Here is a 17,959-nt window from a genome sequence, read left to right as displayed (position 1 = left end):
AGTCAGCACAAGTAGATCTATGTAGTTAGAACGCTCTTGCAATTAATGCTGTTTAATAGCCATTCCTAGTTGTGTCTAATGCCTTGCATAATCTAGCTTGCAGTTAACCAGGCCACACCTAAGTATTTATCCAAAAGAAAAGGCAAAAAAAATATCCTGGCCATCTGCCATGGAAAGTGCTGCTTTGATTCCTGCCACAAGAAAGTTAAGCAGTATCGCACAGATTAACACAGCCCGTTTTCAGTGAGAGAGCCAATACTTTTGTTTGAGGTTGAAATGGCAGTATTTTCCATTTTAAGTGCATTTTCTCTTTAAATATGTCAGCTACCTTCGTTATGTCTCTGTTGGACTTTTAATTAATCTGTACGCAGAAACTGGATCATGTGAGAGACCGTAGCAGCCACTTGTAGAGGCAGAGCTTTATGGCTCTGTGCACATGCATGGTGTTGTGACCGCTCCATTGAGTGGGCTCACGTCAACACAGACCGTTGGCAACCCCATGTATTGTTGTAAACTCCAGGCAATTTGCACAGTTGTTTCACAAGCACCACCACCAGTGCTTGATCTCTGCCTTAGAAAGGGCAAATATCTCCTAGGTTAACGTGCTTTCTTTTGGTGGCAATTTTCTTAGTCACCTTAGAGATTTGTGGCAGGCTGTGGTATCAGCTCACATAGGTGGAACTGTCAAGGAGAAAGAGGTCTTCCTCTTTCCAGGAACCAGGATGTAAGTCCTGCAGATGGTATCCCTCTGTATGAGCCCCATTCCTGAGAATGACAGAGTTGGCACCTCAAAATTTATTGTAAAATGTACATTTTTATTTTAAGGGATACTGAAATTGAGAGAAACAAAAAGGTTAGGATTCTGTTTTATGACTCCTGTATGGCATGGATTGGCAACAGCCTTTATAGCTGTTGCTAGGACTGAGGGCAAAACCTCTGTAGATAACATTTGTCTATAGGTAGAATGAAGTGAGATAGATGACGTACCTCAGTGAATAAACTATCGCAGAACAGTTTAATAGAACCTTTCTTTTTTCTCTTTTCCAAATGCTGTTCAACATAGCGTCTAAAAACGCTGAGCGATGCTTCAACTGAGAAATGAAAGCTATTTAATAGGCTGTGAGCTAAGTGACAGATTTGTCATCGTCACACGGACACGCGTAGCCCATTCTGTGTAACAGAACTACCATTTATGCAAACAGGGTGAAGCAGGACAGAGGTCTTGGAGTCATTTGTGAGTTTTTCTATATGCAGGTCTTAACATTCGAAATGAAGTCCAAATACAAACCTGTTATTTAATCACTGTGCTTCACCCACAAATTTTGCTCTAGTAAAGCAAGATTACAAAATATTCAAATAATGTTTGTATTCCAAAGTGCCTTCATTTCTGTTTATGTATATACAAAAAATACATTTGTGTAATGTGTATTAAGGATCTGAATAAATGCTTGGAAATGGATTTCTTAATATGCTCATTATGTTTCTGAGCCTGCTAATTCTTTAAGGAAATGAAGAAAAAATAATGAAATGATGTTACACAGGTACTTAATTTTTTTTTATCTCTGATACTATTCTGGTAATTAATGTCTGGTTTATGCAAACTAGACGATATCTCTTACTGGACACATTACTGTCAAGAAAATATTACTTGCCTTAATTATCAGTAATGAAGCAGGGATAAGCTGCTCACTTAGATATAATATATCTAATGACCTTTTCAGCCAGAGGTTGTGATGAAAGGTATCAGTTTCACAAATTATGCCTCATTCAGTTTCTGGCCTTTGTCTAGATTAATGTCTTGAGGATGAGTTTTAAAGTCAGACATAAATTGTGTTTGGTGTTTAAAATTGATTTAGTGTCTTGCTTTTAGTACATCATTTTCTCTCTTATAAATTACACCAAGCCTCATTTTTATCTTCATGTTTCATTATGGAAGTCAATAGTTAAGTCTAGTCTTGTCTTATTAAGTACTGCTGTATATTTTGACAATGGTAACTGGCAGAGCAAAGCTTAAATAAGAGCTGTAATATGAAGGTATATCATGAATTTTAAAAAGCTTGTTATCAGCAATGTTTACTTTTTAAAACTTTCTGATCTAAATTTTGCTTTCTAATTCTTAACATATAGTCCAATTCAAAAATATTATCTTGGTTAATTGTTATTGTTAGTAGTATTGTAAGGAGTATGTAGGTAAAGTTAACCGCTTTCATTTTTTTTCTCCTTTATGTGCTCTATAATATGATCATCTCCAAAGTATCTGATTAACTGTGTAACTATGCTAGCTTGTATATCGAATATTGTTTTCCCTAGGAAATGTTTCCCCGTGTCCTGAATGACTCAGGTCAAAATGAACTTCCTCTGATGCAGTGTATTCGGTGAGCCATTTGAGTCCATGACCTAGATGGGATTCAGGGTTTATTTTTGCTGATTCAGCAGTGATGTCAAGAATGAATCTAGCAGTCCATTTACTCTGAAGGATGGCACAGTGCAGTGGCTTTTAGTAAATCTAAAATTTCAGTGTACATCATTACGTTTTAGAAAATAAGCTCTATTTTGTTCCTCTTTTCTGACTAACTCAGTAGGAACTAATTAATATTGTATTGCTTATACATCCTACATATTTGGTTTCAGGCATTTGGATGTAATTTAGAAAAAAATCCGTAGTAAAGGATCTTATCTGTAGTGGTTAAGAAAAGAAGATGGAGCACGATCATGCACTAGATCTACCTGACATACGTCGTGTTTGATCTGTAACAAGCAGTATGTCCACGGACGAATTCAAACAGCAAACACAAAGTTCATTCCTGGGACAGTTCAGAAGGTCATCTGTGCCCACTGCCAGCTTCCACTCACATAGCCAGCCCTTCAGCTGGGTCCAGCATAGAGTAAGTAGTGAGCTCTCGTAACTGAGCCCTTCACAGTAGTTGGGATAGAGGTCAAAGTATAGCTACAACAAGTGTATTATCAATAGTGTGTCAAAATGAGTTGGAGTCACTCATATGACTAAAAGAGTGCTTAAATATATTCAAAACCAAAGCCAATTATTTAAAAGACTGTAAACAGAGTGGGAAGAAGCAGAGAGAAAGAACAACAACAGAAAAGCAACAACTTACCAAGTGGAATAAATTGAAAAATTGCTGGGGATACTGGAGAAACTAAGAAATGAATTTTAGAAGTAGTAACTTAACAATTAAGTAGTTATCTATTTAGTGTGAGAGTTTGGAAATATCAAACAAAAACAACAAATCACTTGAAATAATGTAATATATTAACATGCCACTTCTCTCCATTCTTTCTGCTGCTTCATTAATGTAATTTCACTCAACTGTTTTTTCAACTTTGTGTATCAGCTGCTGTGTATTTCTACTCCTGATCTCTTCTTAACTGTGTCACTGCCAAAATGGACAGAAAGATAGTTAATCATCATTTAAGGTAGGTGTCGTGAGCTTCCACTGAAATAGGAAGTAAACTTCCAATGTGTTTGTGGATCTAAAAAACTTCTACACATGTAATCTCTCTTCCAGCCTTTACAGAGGATTCATATAATCACTCTTCCCCTCCTCCCCTCCCAAGATCTGTAAAACAAATATTCTTCTGTTAATATTTTCAGTTTCTTGTGCTAGAAGATACAGGGTTTTTAGTAGAATGCATGAAAAGACGTATGCACGTATGTAGCATGCATGAAAATAAGTATGAAGATATTCTGATCACTGCTGCAAATTAAAGGCTAATTAATTGATCATAATACGGTGATTGGGAAAACGAAGTCCATTAGACTGAATTTCACTTCACTCCCTGAAAAATCCCATTTCCAATTTGAGTTTTTGGTTAACTGAACAACAAACATTTTCCCTTTGCTTATTTCTGTTTTCCTTGGTACCACTTTTGCGTTCCCCATAAAGTCTCCGATTAAAATACAGAGACCAACTGAGGGAGTATTCACACAGTATCCTCTCCTTCAGCATGAATTACAGACAATGCTTGTGGCTGCACATGCAAGTCTTGAGTAGAAATGGCAATTAGATCTATCTCAAGATTAATACATGGGAACTTGTCTACTGCTTTGGCCTCTTCGCTAGGCATAAATGCAAACTTCATGAAACCCTTACTCTGAAAAAGCGTTTGCTACAGCTTGCTTCAGTCTTGGTTCGCATGCCAGCCACAGGAGTCAATTGCAGACCAGATCAGGGAATCACTAAAAACCTTCCTTGTATTAAAGCCTTTAAGGGTCCTATGCTGCTCGTTAGTTACCTGAGATAACCGATGCTCCAGCAAAGTGGCTGGAGTGCAGGTTAAATAGCTGGTGCCGATAACTAAATTAGATATTCTCAACAAAACCTGACTTTAAGATAAGAATCACATTGATTCGCTCTCAGCTGGCCTCAATCTACCCCCCTGCCTGTGCACCCAGAATTAACCACAGGACTCCTGCTGATATTAAAGTTAATTTAAATGTAAATCTAGATTAATCCCAGATTTAATCCCATGTTCAAAATGTTGCACATTACATACATTCTGCTTTTGTAATACCAACTTGAGATCTAGGACTATAATCTTTCTCAAAAAAATATTATTTGCAAGAGTAGTGGACTACTCAGTAGTTCCTAGAACTGTGTAAATAAAAGATTCAGTCTTTTACTTTTGGTTAACTTTACAAGACACTGTCTTTTAAGAGTAACTTTTGTTCCCTTTTGTAAAAGGAAAGCATTGGAGAAGTGATAGGATGTACTGCAAGGAAGAAAACACGAGTATGAGTTATAACATCATAAATGAACATGTAATTATGAGGCCGAACTTGTGGGAGTAGAAAACAAATTGTATCATGAAATTGTATTCAAATTCACGATTACCTCACCATAATATGATAGTAATATTTTGGAATATCGAATTTCACGGGATACCTTTATTTAATTTCAACCTATTTTTTTGCTATAAAGCACTCTTTTAGCCAGTCACATCATTATGGATAAGCAATGATCTCCATTCTTAAGCAGCGATGGATTACTTTTCACAGCTTGTCAACTTCCAGTCATTTGTTGAGAGAATGCCCTCGTTATAGTAGTTGTAGTGGCAAAATGAATATCTATTTTAAAAACAAAGTTACAACATTATTATTAAATAATGCATTTTATTCTAGTATTATTCAATCATTTGAAATGGAAAGTAAGCCTTAAATTGAAAAATAATCCTCCTACCCCAAAATAAGAGATGCTATTCTATCTTCTGAGGAATTGTAAATACAATTGATTTTAGTAATGTTGTTGATTTTTTTAATTAGTGAAAGATCATGGAAAGAAACTAGTGTCTATTGAAAGGGGTAAGAATCTGCGTCCCCATGAGTTACGTATTTCTGTACTAATAATCTTTAAATTTACATGGGAAGCAGTAAGTGATTTTTTCCAGTTTTAAGAACTTCTTATGCAGATGGGCAAACATGGAAAGGAGGTATGCCTGAATGTGTGTTTGTTTTTTTTTCTTTTAATTACAGCTTAGAATACTTTTAATGTCGCTTAGCTTTTCTGCTTGTTCATATGTAGTAGGGCAGTAGGAACTCTACCTTGACTTCTAATACAAGCTGGTACCCATTGCTGGGGTCTGCAGTATCTTACCTCTGTGAGAAGTCTTCCTGTAGCTCCTCTTTTAGAAGGATTTGGGTGCTGATCTGTTCCATTTGAAAATCTTCAGAGATCCAGACTGGATGCAGTACATAGGACCAACCTGAAAATCATCTAGTTTGTTGCTTGTAGCCCTTTGTCCTCCAGGAGGTCTGAAAAACATTGGTGTGGTGAAAAAGTCTCCTTCAGAACTTCCTTAAAAGCAAACTATTATTGATTGTAAAAAATCTACTAATCAAGAGAGAGCTTTTACTGTGGAGGTAATCATAGATAGATAGTCACGTTTAAAAAGAAAAACAGACAAATCACACGAATACCAAATACACTCTCATAGAGTTGAGGAAAAAAAAAAAACTGTGAGCAGGAAGAGGGTTGGTAGAGAGCAGCTGTATCATATTCGTGTTTTTACGCTTCCCTCAGAGGAGTGTATTTGAAACAGCGTTGCTCAAAGGGGGAAAATGTGTTTAAAAAAAAAAGTACGATAGTGAAATCCTGTGTTTTACAAATTTACTGGTATCATAACCATAGATAGAAGCAAAAGATCCTCTTGTTTCTATGCCTATAGAAAAAAGTCTGGCAGTGATGAATCATTAAATTGCAAAATACATGTAAGATGAAATTTTAAAAGATGGTTAAATAAAGGAAACGGTTTCATAAGGATTTCATTTCAGAAAAGGAATTATTAAGCTGTCATTGGCTATATACAGAGTTGGATTTCAGGGTCCGTGTAACAATGCCATATTTGTAAAAACAACAGAAGCTTAGTTTTAGGATGGAGTGGAATAAAGTGTTATTTGAGGAAGGGAATGATACTCAGAAATTGAAATTGAGTGACAGAAAACAGCACACGATGTGCGTGGCACCAAGCGAAGGTAGTGGAAACCAGCATCTCTCAGTAAAAACTATGAGCCATTAATCTGAAAGAGGGCAAGAGTAGAACTGTGCATGTAAAGCAGTTGTGTAAATGCAAGCAGTAATCTAAAGGATAGCAGAAGGTCACGCTGATGGTTTTGTCAGATATCTTTCCGTTTCTGATTACGTACCGTGTGATCTTTGCTGGTTTGCTGTAAACTTGTAGCATTACCAAACGGTGGGGAAAGAGGTTGTTTCATTGCTTGCGTAAGCGATGCCGTCTCTCCACGATTCAGAAAGGGAGTCCAAAAGTTCCTCAGAGACCAGTCAGTGTGCTTTAACTGCTGTACCTCCCAAGGGCTGTGAAGTTATTTGGGTTCATCTGGCAGAAATTAGATGGGTTTTCAAGAATCTCTTCTCCTAGCCATAAAGATCAATAAAAGCCAAACTTTTTGATGTACCTTTGATATTTAACATGTTCTGGATTGCACAGGAGGATGACTAATTTTTATTCTAACATCCTTAGTTTTTTAAGCTTATCTCTTCAATACTTAGTGACCATGTCATGTAGATTTGATCTGTAGTCACAGTGAGGCCACAAATAGCGATACATCACCACCACAAGCAGTAAGTGGGAGCCCCGTCCCTGGAGACATTCCAGGTCAGGCTGGACAGGGCTCTGAGCAACCTGATCGAGCTGTAGGCCTCCCTGTTCATTGCAGGGAAATCAAACCAGATGGCCTATAAAGGTCCCTTCCAACTCAAATGGTTCTGTGATTCTACGAGGGGAAAAAAGTCCATCAATCTGTGCTTTCTTGGACCTTACATGCCAGATTCTGATGGACTCAATTCGAACACCATGTACATGCAGGTCATTAGAAATTTGCTTTTACTGAAGAATGTCCAGCAAGTTTACCGTGATTTGCCACAGATAGACTTGGTGCATATTTGGAGAAAAACGGGTCTTTTCCCTTTTCCAGCTGAATGCTATGTCAGCATATTGAGGATTTGAACATTTCTGCCAATGTGACTGTTCACCTTAGGGTATGAGTCTTTCTGGCTAGTGCAAACTAATTTGACCCATGAGAAATGGAATAAGTTGTTTCACTAATTACTACCTGCTTTTCCAAGTTGATGGAAGATTCCAAGTCGGAGCTTTTTTTAATTTATTTTTTGTTGTAAGAGACAATGCGTGAAAGTGTGCATAGCATTTCTCTTACTCAAAGAAAGAGCAAGTATGATGAAATATCTTTCAACCTAATTCAGCACTCTTTATTGAAGTAATGCTGTATAGTATGTAGCAATGAAGTGATTTTGTCTCAAAAACATTTCCATTCTAGTAGACGTAAAGCTGGGAGAGAGACATGTTACAACTGTGGGTACAGAAAGTGATAGTAAGAAAAAAAATTCCAGAGTTAGCTTTTCCAGAGCTAAAAACTAGACTAGGAGTTTCTCAGGCCATGTCTAATTTCTTCATAGGAAGAAATAATGTCTTTACTTCTTACTGCGATCTCATATACTTAAAGTTCTCTAACAGCATTTGATATGGCATACTGACATCTAACCTCTTGGAATCATGGATGAGCCAAAAAAAAAAAATACGATACTCGGTTTGATCTTGTAATTCATGATTTCAGGAGTCAAAAGAATGTCTCTAAAAGCACTGTGTTCTCTTTGGCAGGACTCAGCCCTTAGAACTAGCATCTAAACTATTTCAGGTTAGCCTCAGGTAAGACTCAGCATCTATGGGAGTTACAAGGTGGTCCTATTTAACTGATTTTTCCTTACACATTGCACAAACAGCATGTAGACATATCTATGGAACTGCTGTGTTAATAGAAATATTGCCAAATACTTCTTCCCCCAATACTAAACTCTATTAGTTGAAACCTAAAATGAAAGTGTGCTTCACCAATGCTATATTAATGATACCTTTCTGAGTACATATACTTAAAAATATAAGTTAGAAAGGGTAGTGGTTAAATATTTTAAATAAGTCTTTATAGTATCATTCGAGCAATGTCAAATACAATTTTTATTTTAAAAGATTTTGTTGGAATTTAGTCTTTGAAAATATTAATAACAGCTTACAGCAGGTAGGCTATAAAATAACACTGTATGCTGTCTATTTAGTTTCTGGTTGAAAAAGCACAGCAGTACTTTAGTTCATTACCTTTGAAAAAAACAGTAACAAGATAATACAGCTGCCTCTGATTAAGATGTAAATTCTTTCTAATTAGAATGTAAATTCTTACATTTAAATGAAGACATCAATTGTCAGGATGCCATATGATATCTTATTCCACCTTGCCTGAATGAGGCCCTCACTGTTCATCTATGGCACTAAAATAGTTTTGCAATCCCTTTGTTCTCTGATTCTTGTAATATTCTCTCTTCATGTTCCCTTTACACATTGCTTTTGTTTGTTTTCCCCCTGCATCTGATATTGTTGTGTCTTGGGATTTTGCAGAAATTTGGAATGAAAATTGAGTTCAGTCAGTGCCAGTATTTGCTTGTGCCTCAATTACTTCTGCTGAATTTTCCTCAATGCAAATCAGGCAGGTTGCATAAAGTGGTGCATGTATTTGAAATAATTAATTTTCCGTAAAATGATGGATCAAATCCAATCAACCTTCATGAAATCTAAATAAAAGAATAGAGAATTAGAAATTAATTAACATTTTGCGTTGCTAGTACTTTATTATGCAGTCTAAACTATAAATAATAAGTTGGGTTTTTGAGCATAACTTTTTGTTATGAACTGTTGATGATAACCTTTGACATAATCATCTTGTTAAAATATATCAGTGTAAGTATACTAACATAAATTGAATGCCACAGAAGGCATTGCAAATTAATAACATACTTTAAAGTAGAAAATTACAAGGTACACAGAGTTTAATAATTGACCCGTTAATTATTTCTGTATCTAAAACTCTTCCCAAAGTTGGGGCAATGTTCATCTACTAGTTGATCTTAGAAGTGTTTAATTTGGTGTTGTATGGGCTGTAACACTCTTTTTAACTGAAAAGATACCTTGGATTTTATTTCATTTTTTAAAAAACCTGTTTCTACTCACGTATCTAGTGATTAGCAGCAGAAGTTTACTTTCGTCTTACTAACACTACCTTTTGTTGCTACTGAAAATCACACTTCTTTTCCTCGCTTACGAGCAGTGTTAATTTTGATATGTGTTTCCTACAGGATGGTTCATGACAATGTGACTGTGCGTGTATCAGTCTTGATCACAGGTAGTGACAGCATTTTTGTTAACATGGCCCAACTGTAATAAATGGCAGAAGAAAATTTGAGGTAACACACATGTATATAATCAATGAATGCATCGTATGAATGCAAAGCACAATGCCTTTCTGTACAGAAAGGTGCTGTTGCGAACAAGTTGGTTGTAGTAATACTAATTTATATGGCGACGCCAGTTAGATTAATATGACTGTATGTACTTCATTACTTACATAAACCTAAGCAGATTTTCAAAAAGTTACTTAGATTTACTTAAAACATTGAGCCTAGTGACCAGGTAAAGTTGAGTGTAGTTCTAAAAAGCTGAAAAATGTTCCCATAACAATAGTTACTTAACACTAGTATTAGCATTGTTTATAGTTCAAGGGCTCTTGCCATAATATCTTTCACAAAAAGTAGTGCAATGGTTATTATAATTATATATATATTAATTATTATTATATATATTATTATACTATTCCTGTATAAGATGGTTATAATACACTTAGAACAATCTCATCAAAACATAACAAAATGCAGTCTTTTGAATCCCATTTACTCAGATAGGAACTATAAAATGCTAACTTCTACATCCAAATACACCATTTCTTATTCTGCAGTTATCAGAAATAGCACAAAAGGATTTTGTGAGACCTTCAGGCACGTAAATGGTTCATCCTTTGCTACACAAATAGCATTGTTTTACTGAGCAACTAAACTGTGCATTAAGTAACTTGTAGGATGAAGCACTGTAGAAATTTTATAATTCCCAAGAATTAGGGTATCTTGCGCATGACAGTCTCCAGTACGCAATTAATAAATTTGGGAATCTGGAGTGATTCTGACAGTTTTTACAACAAATATATTGAAAAATTGAATGTATAAATGACATCAAAGTTGGTGGGATGATGTATTCTCCAGTGTCAATCCTTAGTACTGTAATTTCAGAGAAAACTGGTGAAGTACTTCTGTATCTTATACGGAGTATTTACTCTGAAATCCAGTTTGCTATCCACTTATCTAGGTTAGAAAATGTACAATCAATGGATATACAGATGGTGTATATAAATATATCCAGGAGCTTGGCTAATATAATTTATATTGGAATAATGAGAGAAAGTCACTCACCCTGTCCTGGGCTCACAAGATGAACTCTTGAAGGAGCGGATTCCAGAGAGATCCTTCCCCACTGGCAGTCAGCTCTTAAATGGCTCTAGGAGAGGTGCAGCCAGGCTCCACCCCTTCCTGCAGCACAGGTGATTTGCCTTCACCTGTGCTCCCCTGGCTGACTCACTGCTTGTCTCAGGTGATCACTCAGAGGTTCAGGCCTTGATTCAGCAGCCCCAAACAGAAGAGAATTGCAGTAAATATGAATCTGTACTCTTATGGAGTACAGTTTTGGTTTTGTTTAAATATTCCTTTGAAAAAACGTTTACTAGGGAAAACTTATGCATTTTGTTAAAGGAAAAAAATATACCATGGTCTTGAAGAAATTCAGTAATTTCAGGTGGGGCTAATCATTGCCATCTAAGTGTTAAGAAATGACTGTGTGTTCAGTAAGTGGCAGAGAAAACAAATTCTGTCTTTCGGAGTTATTGTATTTAACTGTATAATTATTACATATATATGTTCTAGAATGCTTTGAATGCTATATTTTCATCTGTACTGTTCCAAACAGATAATGGCTTAGCATTGAGTTTCATGATGGCCAATAAATCCCCTACTGGGCAAGCGGGAAATAACTGATTGGCTTGACAAGTATCTTGGAAGTGGTAGAGAGTAAAATATTTTCTTCCAGTTAGAGTGACACCCAAAAAACATGATACGAATGACACAGTAAAAGAAATAAATCTGTGTACTAAATATTTTTGATATGTAAAATCAGCTGAAAGTCTGTAGAGACTGAGCAGATTTCTAGACTTTATGGAAATTTACTAGAAAAATAACAAATGGCATCACGTACAGAAAATCTCTTTCTGTTGCTTCCTTCCGACAAAATGTCTTGTGTTGAGTCTAGATGACAAAGACTTTTACAAACCACAGTCACACTTGCTTTTTTTTTTTTTTTTTACTATAATTTTAAGTATTTTTCCAAATGAGAGAATTCCGAAATGCAGAGAGCAGAAACCAGTTCCTCCTTGAATTTGTGTTTGGTGCCTCTATTGTCTCCTACCTCATTCTGCATTTCTTTTAGGTATTTTTCTCTAGCAAAAAAAAAGTTTTCTCTGACATTACATTCTATTAATCAGCTTCACCAGCATGACATTCATCACAAATTGCATCTCTACGGCTTTCCTTGCAGTCCAAATCTGTATTAGTTCTTTTTCCACGAAAGGAATCTCAGACTCTCCTCTTTCTTGCTGGAGTCTACTCCCGTATCAACATGTTTTGATGTTTTAAAGTGTAAGCTTAGTAAGTTTGGGGAAGTAATCTTATTTATACCCTGTCATTAACTAATTTAGTTTTCACCTTCAGTAAGTTCTAGAATTGCTCTGCCTTTTGTGGCTAGCCTGCAGTCAGTGTTACATTTTCTGATGCATCATATCTCAACTTAATTACAGTCCTCACCGAGTTCCTCAGTAGGACGTGTAAGCAGAGAAGGTAGATTTCATTCTAAGTCATAACAGGGTTATATCTCTCCCTCTCTAACGCTGTCTCTCATGGACGTATCTTTCTCAGTTCTGTCGAAAATTTTCATCAGTCCTTGTCCTGTCTAGCTTTGAGCGTTTCCTTTTCATGTGTCATTTATAAGGTTCTCTGCACTGGGAGAACACCGCTCTGTAACAACAGCTGTGTATTTCAGTTTGTTGTGGTCCCCTTGCCAAGAGAAAGGAGCTCTTCTTTTTCCCTCCTTTTGATTTATTTTTTTTTTTTTAGCGTATTACGTCACTAGAGGCTAATGCTTGCGTCTTGGGGGCTTTTTTCCAAAGCTGTGTCTTCTAAGTGACTCAGCATCATCAAGATCGCCTTGTTCACATTTCAGTGCAGTATGTATTAAATCCTGCTATATCACTACAAAAGTCCTCCAAGCTATTTCGGCTACATCTGTAAACCAGAATTTCTTCGTAACAAAAGATTTGTTTTGCCTCCTGGTGTTATTCCATCACTACTTAAATTGATAAGGGAACTTCATAGAGCATGAGTGTCATTGCAATCGGTTTTATAACACTTTCACTAACCTTTGGGTTGAATATCAGTCTACTTTCCCTTTTACAAATGAATTGATAGGTCTGAGGGGGTTGTTCTGAATTTTGAAACATTTAAATACTTCACGAAACAATTTTACTTGTCTCCACCAAGGAACTGCAAGGCAAACTGCCAGAGTTTATTGTAGTAATCATTTGTCTCCACGTTTGGTAAGGAAACAAAGACATCCTGCCATATTAATAGGGAAACATCTGCCCTTCAAAAGAGAGAAATCTGATTAAATAAAAGAGAATAACTTACACTGTCAGTACGAGAAAGAGTGTGGAATAATTAGTGAGAAATTATAGGTCAGGTGTAGGGTTTCTGTGACATTTTTGGTCTCTTTTATTAGTCCTGCCAGTTTTTGCCAAAATGTAGGCGTACATTAGAACTTAAGTTTAGACTCTCACTTTAGATAGACCTGTCAAAGACATCGGAAAGACTGAAAACTCAGTGATGAAAAAAAATCACGTACTGTGATCTTTGTAGCGAGATTCCCATTACAAAATGATGACTACCTTTTGTTCCTCCTCAATCACAGAAGGAAAACCTTCTACCTCACATCCTGTGTTAGACAAGACAAAATTAATTAAATTTGTGTTTACAATAATTGTGTTATCCTTTTTACTTAGAAGTGGAGAGGTGATGGAAACAGAAACAAGTATTGTGAGCAGAGTTTTTGGTTAAGTAGATGAAAGTCGTGCTGAGCGTACAAATAAGTGCACAAAAGCTGTTAAGACAGTTACTTTGGACTTACACAGCCTTATTCTGCCTAATATGAACATTTGGTTTGGCTTTTGCATATATTATGCCCAAAATACGTTGTCAGAAAGCCATCTTCTGAATAAATTTACTTAGATGACTAGTTTACATAGACCAACATTTTAAAATAAGCTTTTAAAATTATACAGAAAAGAAATGACATAGCTCATGTGTCTATAAATTTAATTTTCTTTATTAATTTTTTTTTAAAGTTGAGAATTGGCTTCAAAACTGCTTATATTAAGTAGTGATTTGTTCTCACAAGTAGGAAGAGCCTTGTTGTTTTTGTTTGTTTTGTTTTTGCATTAACTTGGCAGATTTATACTCAAGAACTAAGGCAGACACTTCAGAAATGCAGCTTCCACCAAGTGTGGATCTCCATCTCTAACTTTCCCATCACCATCAACCAGACTGCACTCAGTCTCCATTATTACTGTAGTAAATAAGTTGACACATTAGGAATTCTAAACAGGGACTTTTCTCACTGAATTATGACTTGCAAATAATATGTGGTCCGATTTTAAGAAAGGTGGTTTCCTGCACTTCTGTCTCCCCAGTCATATGTGGAATTATTTTTTTGTGTAATTTACAGTATGTACCACCACTGAAGATGCTCAAAATAAGCAGTAAACTATGTTAACATATAGGTACTGAATATTTTATGCAAATGTGCAGAATTTGGAAATACATTGTGAAATGGTCTTCTTTTAAGAGCACGTAGGTATCCCTCTCAGTGCAGTCATTACAGCGTATCAAAATGAAGACCAAACTGTGCATAAAAGCAGTTTTTTATAATAAGCATAATTTCACTGATCAAGCTCTAGCTTGACAATGTCAATAGCAAGCAGACTATCACAATATGGTTCAGAAATTGCATTGTTGCTAACTGGGAGTCACAATATAATTGAAGGATTCTTGGAAAAAAAAAAGTGTTTGTTTATACTTGGAATCTGTTGTCATAAGGAAAAAGCAGATACCAACTTTTCTCATTCTTGTCTGATTTATCTCAGATTTTATGTGAAATACTCCTTCATTTGCTTCAAATTGGGGGTATTTCAGACAAGCTACACTTTTAATTTCTGATATATCCACAGAAAGAAAACTTTTCTCTTAGTATGGACAGTATGACTTGAGCAGGTCTCTAGTAGGACAGAGTTACACAATTTTAGTAAAATTATCTAGTCTTCCACTTCCATTGGGAAATGGCATAGATGCCTAGGTGTTCCCTTTTGCTTCTCGTTTTTCTTTCTGTTTATTCCTTGTACCGTACATGTGCTTGTCGTTGCTCTCAAGTTATTCATACCTAAGCTATTGAGATGATCTTTCCCACGTCCAGTATTGAGGCGGAGATAGCTCTGTTTCCATTCTGTTAGCATAAAGTCAGCAGGCTTTAGCAGGTTGCTAAACAAGCTGCGTCAAAATAATTGTGATCTTGTCGTCAGTGTTAATAATTCTTTACAAGCTAGTATTGAATAAGTGGCTTGCCTTCGGCATTCATGAGTAAATTCTGTAGTTTTTGTTTCAAGGCTTTGACATGTCATCAAGTGTAAATCTATTCTAATGCCAAAATCCCTCTTGATGTCTGATGCCAATCAGTAGCTTTTCATCTTGAAAAAAGGTAGTGAATAATTTGCCCTGCGGATATTACACAGATACCATATATGGTAAGAAACAAAGAGGGGAATCCCATACCCATTTTTTAAATTCAAATAATCATGTTAAACCAGTTTGCTTTCCTAAATACCATTGGTAGTCTGGTACATTTTCTTGCTTTCAAGTGAATATTGAATACTTGTCTAATTTGCATATTTTCGATGTGTGGAAACAATATACTCTTTCTGCTGCAGTATTTTATTTCATGAGCAGTAGCCAACGTGCTGAAATATGTGAATTTTATTACATTTGTTATTTTAATAGGAAGCTCGAATCTTTTACCTCTTTCAGCTTCATTAGGTTTTTTTTGAAGAAAAAATAAATAAAAGGCATTTGCTGTATAGGAAGGTCAACATTTGCTTTGTGAACGCAGTTTGCACCCATGATTTTGAATTTCAATGAACTGTAAGCCCTAAGAGTGTTGAATTAAAGGCATAAAACACTGTAGTTCACTCAAGAGCTCAAAAGTATGTAATTTCTTTCCTTATAAAGGAGGCCTACTGAAAACCTAATGAACGTGTTTATATAGCTGAATGGCACACATATAGTTGGTACTCTTAAGAAAGAAGCAAGCAGAGCTTTGTATTTAACTCCTTTTCAGGCTAAAATATTACAAGATTTTAGGGTGCTCGGGACTGTTGTGATTACCTAATCTGACCTCCTGTAGAACACAGGTCGTGGTATTTTGCACAGTAATTCCTACATGAGGGCAGATACATTCTTCAGCTGTAGTCGTTTTTGTTCTGAGTGTGATTGGCTTCAACTACCACCTTACGTTAAGTCCCATATTATTCGTATTATTAATTAATACCAATATAGGAGATTTTCCTCATAACTTGTAGTTATAGCCTTTCGCCCAACATTACTCAAAACAGTTTGCATACTTGAATTAAACTTCAAGATATTCCTATTTTTAAATGACAAGTCGTATATCATTTCCAATGTGCTCAGGAATAGAAGTCGTAATCTTTTGGTTTAACTAATCATAAGACATTAATTAGCTGATTCACTAACCAGTGATGATTTTAGGCTGAAAAATCGTATGATAATTCCAGTGAACTCAAATTGTTGCTTAAAGGTTTTGCTATTGATTACTGGGGTTCAAGTTGTCATTCTAAAATCATCAAGAGTGCTGCATTGCATACCACATGCATATATTGTCTGCCTTCATGCATAAGAGACCCCAAAGAACTGTTAACAACTAAGCTTATATGGGAAATCATCCGTATGTTTTTTAATTGAATCATTCATTAAGGAATGAAATGCAATTGTTATCCAAGTCTTGAAAACTAAAATTTCCTTCGGAAAAATGTAAAAAGTATTTTACATGAGAAAAATATCTGTTAGCATTAAAAGTAGGCAAAGATTAAGTAATGATCAAGGGTAGGATTTCGCTAGATTAGTGTTAATTGCTGACCTCTTCAGAAATATATTCTCTAATACTGCTTGACAGTTTACTCCTAAATCTTGTATCTTCTCTGAAGGATCCAACAGTAGGATCTGGTAACTAACCACTAAAGAGTAAGTAACCAAGTATACCAAATATGCTATTTTCCATTCCATTTTATTCCATGTGATAAATTGATCACCTGCTTCCAGTTAATGCCAAGATATTGCCAGCACTTTTTACAGTTCTGTTCTAACTCAAGTGGATTTAGTAATGGGACAATGACTGCAGCATAAATAAGAAATACTGCACTCTATGCCTCTACGTTTCTGCTCAGTGCTATTGAGTGCTACTTTTATAGGAAACTGTTTGTAATTTTTCTATTCACTAAAGTGCTTTGCTGTTATACTATTTTTGATGTTTATAAAGGTATATCTTTATAATGTAATGATATAATCAAGTAGGAACCAGTGAGCCATAGGGACCCATAAGTATACAAATACAGTGAGCAGATATTCTTTACTCTATCCAAACAGACACCTGGCAGAGAATAAACATATAACATGCAAGTAAAACAAATAAAGAAATTGACACCACCAAATGTCGTATTAATGGATTATTCCTCTGTTTTCATTTGGGGAAAAGGAACGATAAGCTAAATTAAGAGAACAAAAGCATTGAGCCCAAAAGGATGCTGACAGTGGGGTTGAGAACAGAGCACATAGATGTTATTGAGGCAGAGGATTAGGAAGCGAGGGGGTTGAAGCAAACTGTACAAGGCAGAGGAATACTGCCCAAGTACAAGCTTTTCTAAGTGTCCAAATCTCACTACTTCAGCGTCTTTTCCTACAGTTCTGAGATCTAGTTAGGTATAGGTAATTTCTTCCTCCCTTTTTCCTCTCCAAGGAAATTTCCTACTGTGGAGTAAGAACATGGCTTAGCACCTGTGGGTCATTGTGCTGCAGAATGTACATGGGCTGGGAAAAGCAGTCCCTAGCTGGCCTGCTTCTGGCGAAATCCAGGCTGCTAATTTCTGGGCGATACGAGAGTTCTCAGTACTGGAAAAATTGGGTTTTCTCATACATTGCATAGAATATAATCAATGCATAAACAGATGGTGTATATGTGTATATATACGTATGTATACATACATACATATATACATATATATATATATATATACACATATACACACACACACACGCACATATATATATATATATGTATATATATGTGCGTGTGTGTGTGTGTGTGTGTGTGTGTG

General features: G+C 35.9%; 1 protein-coding gene and 1 long non-coding RNA gene across 2 annotated transcripts in view; one reads left to right on the top strand and one right to left on the bottom strand.

The window, feature by feature from the left end:
- Positions 1 to 17,959, top strand: part of ELP4 (elongator acetyltransferase complex subunit 4) — a 122,624-nt gene that overhangs the window by 79,053 nt on the left and 25,612 nt on the right. The gene's annotated exons all lie outside the window — the stretch shown is intronic.
- LOC109367614 lies at positions 877 to 10,873 on the bottom strand. Its single transcript, XR_002114824.1, has 4 exons — positions 10,836 to 10,873; positions 6,659 to 6,849; positions 5,610 to 5,767; positions 877 to 5,083 (listed from the first exon to the last, which is right to left on the bottom strand). It is a non-coding gene; the product is annotated as an uncharacterized LOC109367614 (long non-coding RNA).

The sequence above is a fragment of the Meleagris gallopavo genome, chromosome 5 (assembly GCF_000146605.3).
Source record: "Meleagris gallopavo isolate NT-WF06-2002-E0010 breed Aviagen turkey brand Nicholas breeding stock chromosome 5, Turkey_5.1, whole genome shotgun sequence".
Taxonomy (NCBI): domain Eukaryota; kingdom Metazoa; phylum Chordata; class Aves; order Galliformes; family Phasianidae; genus Meleagris; species Meleagris gallopavo.
The sequence above is the reverse complement of the archived record's forward strand: the minus strand, read 5'-3'. Positions and strand labels throughout refer to the sequence as shown.